Raw genomic sequence first — 7,500 nt, 5'->3', positions numbered from 1 at the left:
TTTGTTTGTTCGTTTGTGTCTGCGTTTGTCTGTGTGTGTATTTTTGTTTGTGTCTGCGTTTGTCTGTGTGTGTGTCTTTGTTTGTTTGTTTTTGTTAGTTTTTTATGGTTTTCTGTGTGTCTCTGCGTGAGAGTGGATGTATGGGTATCTTTGCTTGTGTTTGTGTCTGGGGGGTTTTGTGTGTGTGTGTGTATGTGTATATATGTGTATGTATGTATGTGTATGCGTGTATATGTGCGTATGTGACTGTACATGTGTGCGTACGTATCTGTGAACATTTACACTCAAACACGTGTTCTTGCCATGTTCACAACAATGTCCCGACCGTGTCTGTGTCCATGTCTACATCAAGAGGTCACAGGAGAAGTGTCAGATGGGGGGGAGGGGGGGGTAGAGGAGGGATAAGCCCCTAGCAATATTGATCGGGAAACATTCAGTTGCAAAAGCAGTCATTAACCCTCAACCCGTTATCCAAATATTAATGATAAAGAACAGAATAAAGTGAGGAGGATATTAATCAAAGGATAAATACGGGATTAGACACACGGAAGAGAAAGGGGGAACAGGAGGAAAATCGATAGATAAGCTGCACTGCATTATGGCACTGCACCGGATAAAAAGGTCAAAAGGTCATGGCAAGAAAGGAGAAAGATAACAAATTCTAACGCATTTTTTTTTTTTTTGTCTGTTTCTTTCTTTTTGTTTGTTCTTTCCTTTTTTGAGTATTATATCTTTATCTTCTTTCTTATCATTTCTTTCTTTTTTTCTCACTGTTTTCCTTTTTTCCGATTTCCTTTCTCTTTCTCTCTCTCTCTCTCTCTCTCTCTCTCTCTCTCTCTCTCTCTCTCTCTCTCTCTCTCTCTCTCTCTCTCTCTATATATATATATATATATATATATATATATATATATATATATATATATATAAGATATTTATATATATTTATATATATATATCTATATATATATATATATATATATATATAAATATATATATATCTATATATATATATATATATTTCTCTCCCCCTCTCATATTTTCTCTCTCTCTCTCTCTCTCTCTCGATCGATCGATCTCTCGATCTACCTATCTTCCCCTCCTCACTCTCTTTTCTCTCTCTCTCTCTCTGTATCTATAAATAAACAAACAAAGAACAGGGACAAACACATACCCCCCCCCTCCCTCCCATCCTCCAGACCCCCACCTCAGACGCATAAACACGCACACACAGAAAAAAAATGTATTTTGGGGGAAATCAATGAACTGTTTATATTGTAAAAATAACTCGGCTGCACGCACGAAGTTTGTTCCAAAATAAGATACGTGGCATGGTAGTAAACACGCACTGCCAAACGGAACTTTTTGTATGTTTGTTTATATCAATTTGAGGATACATGCATACGTACATACATGCATACCTCCATAAATACAGATTTACATACATACATACATACATACATACATGCATACATACATACATACATGCATGCATACATTCATGCATACATTCATATATACATACATACATAATTATATATATATATATATATATATACATATATATATATATATGTATATATATATATATATATATATATATATATATATATATGTATGTATGTATGTGTGTGTATATATATATATATATATATATATATATATATATATATATATATATATATATAAATATATATATATATACATATATGTATATATATATATGGGTGTGTGTGTGTGTGTGTGTGTGTGTGTGTGTATGTGTGTGTGTGTGTGTGTGTGTGTGTGTGTGTGTGTAAGTGTGGGTGTATATGTGTGGGTGTGAATGTGTGTATGTATGTGTGTATGTGTGAATATGTGTATGTGTGTGTGTGTGTCTGTGTGCGCATGGGCTTGTGTGTGTGTGTGTGTGTGTGTGTGTGTGTGTGTGTGTGTGTGTGTGTGTGTGTGTGTGTGTGTGTGTGTGTGTGTGTGTGTGTGTGTGTGTGTGTGTGTGTGTGTGTGTGTGTGTGTACATTAACCCAAATGTTGGGGATGTTCTCATCTATCTCCCAAACAGTATACCATCACTTCATATCTCACCTGAAATCATACGATATACGCTTCGTTATCTCCCACTGAATATACACAAAAACATACATCCCAAAGCATACACAAACGAGCGTCCAAAAGCGCCAGAAACCGAGACACCCCGTTGCCGTTTTTTCTCGCTCCGAATCCAGGTAAAAGCGACGTCCGCGACTACCTGGCCCGTTCATAGAAACCCCGCGCAGCCGAACCATTTCCATTCCGAAGGTGGGCCGCGAAAACACTGTTCTTTTCCCTCACAATGAGTACGTTTGACCCATCGCTGCGGGCTGGGAGGAGAGGAGTAGGGGCCATCCGTCGCTCGCTACTGTGTAAATGCAAATGAATACCTGTGATGAAAAAAGGGGGAGGAGGGTGGGTGGGAGGAGAGGGATGGGAGGGAGGGAGTAAGAGCGGAGGGAGGGAGAGAAAAAGAGAGAGAGAGAGGGATGGATGGAGGGATGGATGGAGGGAGGGAGGAAGAGAGAGAGAGAGAGAAAGTGATAGAGAGAGAGAGAGAGAGAGAGGGAGGGAGGGAGGGTGAGAAAGAGAGAGACAGCGGCAGAGAGAGAGAGAGAGAATGAGGAGGGAAAGAGCGGAAACGTATTCATAATAAGTAGTAGTGTGAAGGAATTAAAGATGAAGAAGAAATGGAGTGCGAAACGAGAATAAGGAAGAATCAGATAATGCATTATAAAAGAGGCAAAGGGAAAAAAAGAAAAGAAAAAAACAGAAAGACAGCAGAAGAAGAAAAGAAACAAAAACGGAGAAAATCGATCAGAGAGATTCAGAAAATAGATAAGAGAGGACAGAAAACAAGAACAAAAACAAAATAATCAAAAATATATAAAAACACAACGGAGAAGAATAACGATAGACAAGGATCGAGAAAGTGTGGCGGACACGTTTAAAGCACCCAATTAATACGAAAGGTTACAGTGGTTAATGAATCTAATTGGTGTATCACTTAATTGGCTAATTACTAGTTCATTTCGATGGAAGTCCATGGTCGGGCGATTAAAAACCTTCGTTTCCGAGAATCGTTTAGTTGCACTAGAGTCACGTGACTAGAAAATATGTTAGAGTAAGAGTAAGAATGATAATGATAACTCTTGTGATAGTGATAGTTATGATGATGATATTGATGATTGATGTACTTTTATTCTTATTACTATGATCATTATGACTGTCATTATCATCATCAGTTATACTATCAGAATGATTATTATATTTATAGTGTTCAATTTTGCTTTTCTTTTCAATCATTTATATTATTATTATCATTATTATTAATATTAGTACTAGTAGTAGTAGCAGTAGTGATATAGTCTCATTCACATCATTACTATTATTATCATCATTACTATTTTAATGATAATGATATTAATCATTATTGTCTTTCTTATGATAACGTCATCATGACTATCAATATTGTTATCATTATGATTCCTACCATAACTATCATCACCATCATGATTAGCATATGTACTATCATTATTATTTCTATCATTACCATTGTCACTATCATTACTATAATTATCACTGCCATTATCATTGTTATTCTTAATTTCATCGTTATGATTATCATCATCGAGACTGTTATCATTATCTTTACCATTATTATTATTACTAATATTGTCATTATCATTATTTGCCTCATTACTATTTTCATTATCTCTATCATCATTACAGTCATTATCATTATTATCATCATTATCATTATTATTAACATTATCATTATCATTTTTTCATTATAATTATAATTATTATTATCTTGATCATTATCATTATTATTACAATTATTACAACAATTATTATCATTGTTATTCTTTTTATTATCATCACTTTTATAATTATTATTATCATCAAAACTATTACTATCATTATCATCATCACTAATATTGTTATCACTATCATTTTCATTTTTATTGTTTTCATTATTGTCGTTGTTATCATTATCATCAATGTCACTATCATTGTTAGTCTTATACCAATCATTACTATTTTTACCATTATTTTCATCATTACTATCATTACTGTTTTTTAGTTCTATTATTGTTAATAACTGTATAGTCATTATAATTCCTATTACTAGAAGTACTAGTAGTATTTGTAGTTGTAGCTATAGTATCTTTGTTGTTGTTTTTATTTCATAGTTATCATTATTATCAATAGCATTATCATAACTATCGCCAACAATATCACATTTATTTTTTCATTACTACCATTATCATATTATGCTTTCATCGTCATTTTCACTAAAATATTTGTATTTCATTATTTTTCTTTCTTTCATTATTATCATTGCAAACATTATCACAATTATCATAATCATTGCATTTATTTTTCTCTTTTGTATCATCATTATTATCATTATTATTGCTTATGTTACATCATTATCATAAATATTTTTACCATTATCACAACAATACTAACAACAATGATAATAACAGCAATAATAGTAGTAACAAAAAGTATGTTGATACCAAAACACAATTACAGTAGAAATAATGATAGTAAAACTAATAATTACTGATAAGGATGATAATAATGATAATGATAGTGGTTATTATAATAATAATAATAACAGATAACTATGATAATAACATTGATGATAATAGTGAAAATGATAAGAAGAGTAAAAGTAGAAATAATAGTAATAATAATAACAATTATGATACTGATAACAGTAATGATAACAATAACAACAACAACAACAACAACAACAACAACAACAGTAATAATAATGAAAAAATAATAATCATAATAGCGATGATAATAATAATAGTAAGGATAATAATAGTGATAATAATACTGATAATGGTAATAACAGCAACAACAGCAATAATAATAATTACTATTATTATTACTATCATTATTATCATTATCATTATCATTATTATTATCATTATTGTTATTATTATTATGATGATGATGATAATAATAGTGATAACAATATAATAATGATAACGATAATAATGATAATAATGATAGTAGTAAAATAATAATAATAATGATAATAACAATAACAATAATGATAATGATAATGGTATTAATAATAACAATATAATAACATTAGTAATAACAACAATAGTTATAATAATAGAAAAAATAACAACAACAATAACAATCATGATCATAAGAATAAGAATGAGAATAAGAATAAGAATAAGAATGAGAATAAGAATAAGAGTAATAATCGCTGTAGTAATAGTAGTAACAATCTTAGTAATAACAGAGGTGGATAGTAAAATTGCCATAAGAGTACACAAGGTTTACTCAAGACAAGAGAATCAGGCAACACAGAAAGAGAGCGAGAGAGAGAGAGAGAGAGAGAGAGAGAGAGAGAGAGAGAGAGAGAGAGAGAGAGAGAGAGAGAGAGAGAGAGAGAGAGAGAGAGAGGGGGGGAGGGAGGAGAGAGAGAGAGAGAGAGAGAGAGAGAGAGAGAGAGAGAGAGAGAGAGAGAGAGAGAGAGAGAGAGAGAGAGAGAGAGAGAGAGGGAAAGAGAGAGAGAAATGAAAAAGAGAGAGAGAAAGAGAGAGAATCATAACCAGCGTGTGCTTGTGCGAGCCAAGTCCCCCTCTCTCTCATTCTCTCGTAACGCAACAGGCGCATCCTGGAGGCCAGCTTGCACGAGCGCCCACAAGTCCTCCTTCCTGGAACCCATGCTTTTATGGGCGTGAGAGGGTGGGGGGGAGGGGGAGGAGGGGCGGGTGGGTGGATGGGTGAGGCGGGCAGGTGGGCGGCGCGAGAGAGGGAGAGGGGGAGGGGGACGAGGGGAGGGAAGTGAGGAGAGGGAACCGCGGGTTGTCGTAATACCCCTCGTCTGGATCGCCCGGGTGACGGCGGGGGAATGCAGTGTTAGTTAGTGGGTTAGTTGGGTACAGCACACAGGATATCATGGTGTATGTGTCGCCGTTGCCATGGTGATTAGGGATGGCAGGGCGCTGGGTGTATTCTTTTTTTTTTTTTTTTTTTTTCCGGTCGTCCTTGCATGAGAGTCGTGGACTGTTTCGTGACTGACAGTCAGCTGGTCGCGTGGCATTGGCGGCCGGAGAAAAGGCGGTTGATTCTGATCAATAACGAGGGACGATCTATAGGCCATTACCTTGTAAAATATCTATGGCTTTCGACACAGAGGCCATAGTCGCTCTGGCAATCGTTAGGCGCGAATCCATTCACAGAGTCACTCGCGAAAGCACTTACGTTGCTCTTATTTCACTCCTTTTCACCCGATTTTCGGCTCCATTCATAACAACTACACCACGCTAAACAACAAAGAAGATCGGACTTACTGTTATTCCTATGTCAAGGCTCCTGACAGCGGACACCGGAAGGGAGAGAAACCGCCTGTAGCGTGGGAAAATTCTGTCCAAGCTCCGCGCAGGAACACGCTGTGGGGGTAAGGCACCTCTCCGTCCAACTGCGGGAACATGCAGCAACTAAAGGAAGGAGGGCGGGGGGGAGAGAGAGAGGGAGGAGGAAAATCCCCTATCAAGCCTGCGCGAGTCCCCCCTCGCACTTCTACGCACGCCTCCGTTTTCTATGCGTCCCCGGATGAGGCAACCGTCCCCGTTCGGCTATTGACGAAAGACTCGGGTTTCGTTCGGAGAATGATTGCCCTCGGATTAGCTCTCCCTGGTAGTGCTGTCCTGGATGCTAACTCGGGATCGATAGTCCTTAGTCCAGGCGCTCTTACCTGGAAACTACGTGCGCCTTCGCATCTCTACGGGACAGGGACTCGTGGCGGACGATGGGGGGGGGGGGGTAATGCACGCAGACAGGTAGACGACACGGCGATTGTAGCCCGAAGTTTGAAGGGAATCGGAGAGAAGTATGGTGTTTGGGCAGGAGAGCGATCGAAAGTTCCATAATATTTACGTTTAGAAATAAGCGGACAAGGACCTTTCAACTGATGCATTTTTACTCCAAGGTTTCATAACATTGCGAAAAAAAAGGAGAGAGAGAGGGGGGATGGAGGGAGGTAGGGAGGAGAGAGAGAGTCAGAGAGAAGGAGAGAAAGAGGAATAGGGAGGAAGAGAAAAAGAGAGAGAGGGAGGGGAGAGAGGGTCAGAGAGAGAGAGATAGACAGACAGACAGGCAGACAAACAGACAGAGAATTAAAAGAAAACATTAGGAAACGAACAATAAAAAAAACTACATAGAAGCAAAACAAGATAAAAAAAAAATCGAAATAAACCCCAAAAAGAAACTAAAAAGGGAAAACCAAGGAGCAGAGGAAAGAGGCCAAAGTGAGCGATTAGCGCTGAATGCTCTCTTCAGTATCGTTAATTCGCTAATCGCTAGGTACAAGACGACGCCCATCCTGTCCCTCGCAAGACGCCGCTCATCGCTGGCCGAGAAATATGCGAAGGTGCGGTTGGCCACAGAGGAAGCGGGAGGGAGGGAGGAGAAGGAGGGAGGAGAACGAGAGAG

At 37.4% G+C, this 7,500-nt stretch overlaps 1 protein-coding gene across 1 annotated transcript in view; it reads right to left on the bottom strand.

Annotated features, from left to right (window-relative positions):
- Positions 1–6,561, bottom strand: part of LOC113803784 (uncharacterized) — a 39,311-nt gene extending 32,750 nt beyond the window's left edge. Inside the window, exon 1 of the mRNA XM_070122987.1 lies at positions 6,360–6,561. The gene's annotated coding sequence lies outside the window, so the exon portion shown is untranslated. The remainder of the gene's footprint in view (positions 1–6,359) is intronic.
- Positions 6,562–7,500: the final 939 nt, after the last annotated feature.

The sequence above is a fragment of the Penaeus vannamei genome, chromosome 6 (assembly GCF_042767895.1).
Source record: "Penaeus vannamei isolate JL-2024 chromosome 6, ASM4276789v1, whole genome shotgun sequence".
Taxonomy (NCBI): domain Eukaryota; kingdom Metazoa; phylum Arthropoda; class Malacostraca; order Decapoda; family Penaeidae; genus Penaeus; species Penaeus vannamei.
This window is presented reverse-complemented; position numbering and strand designations above follow the sequence as displayed.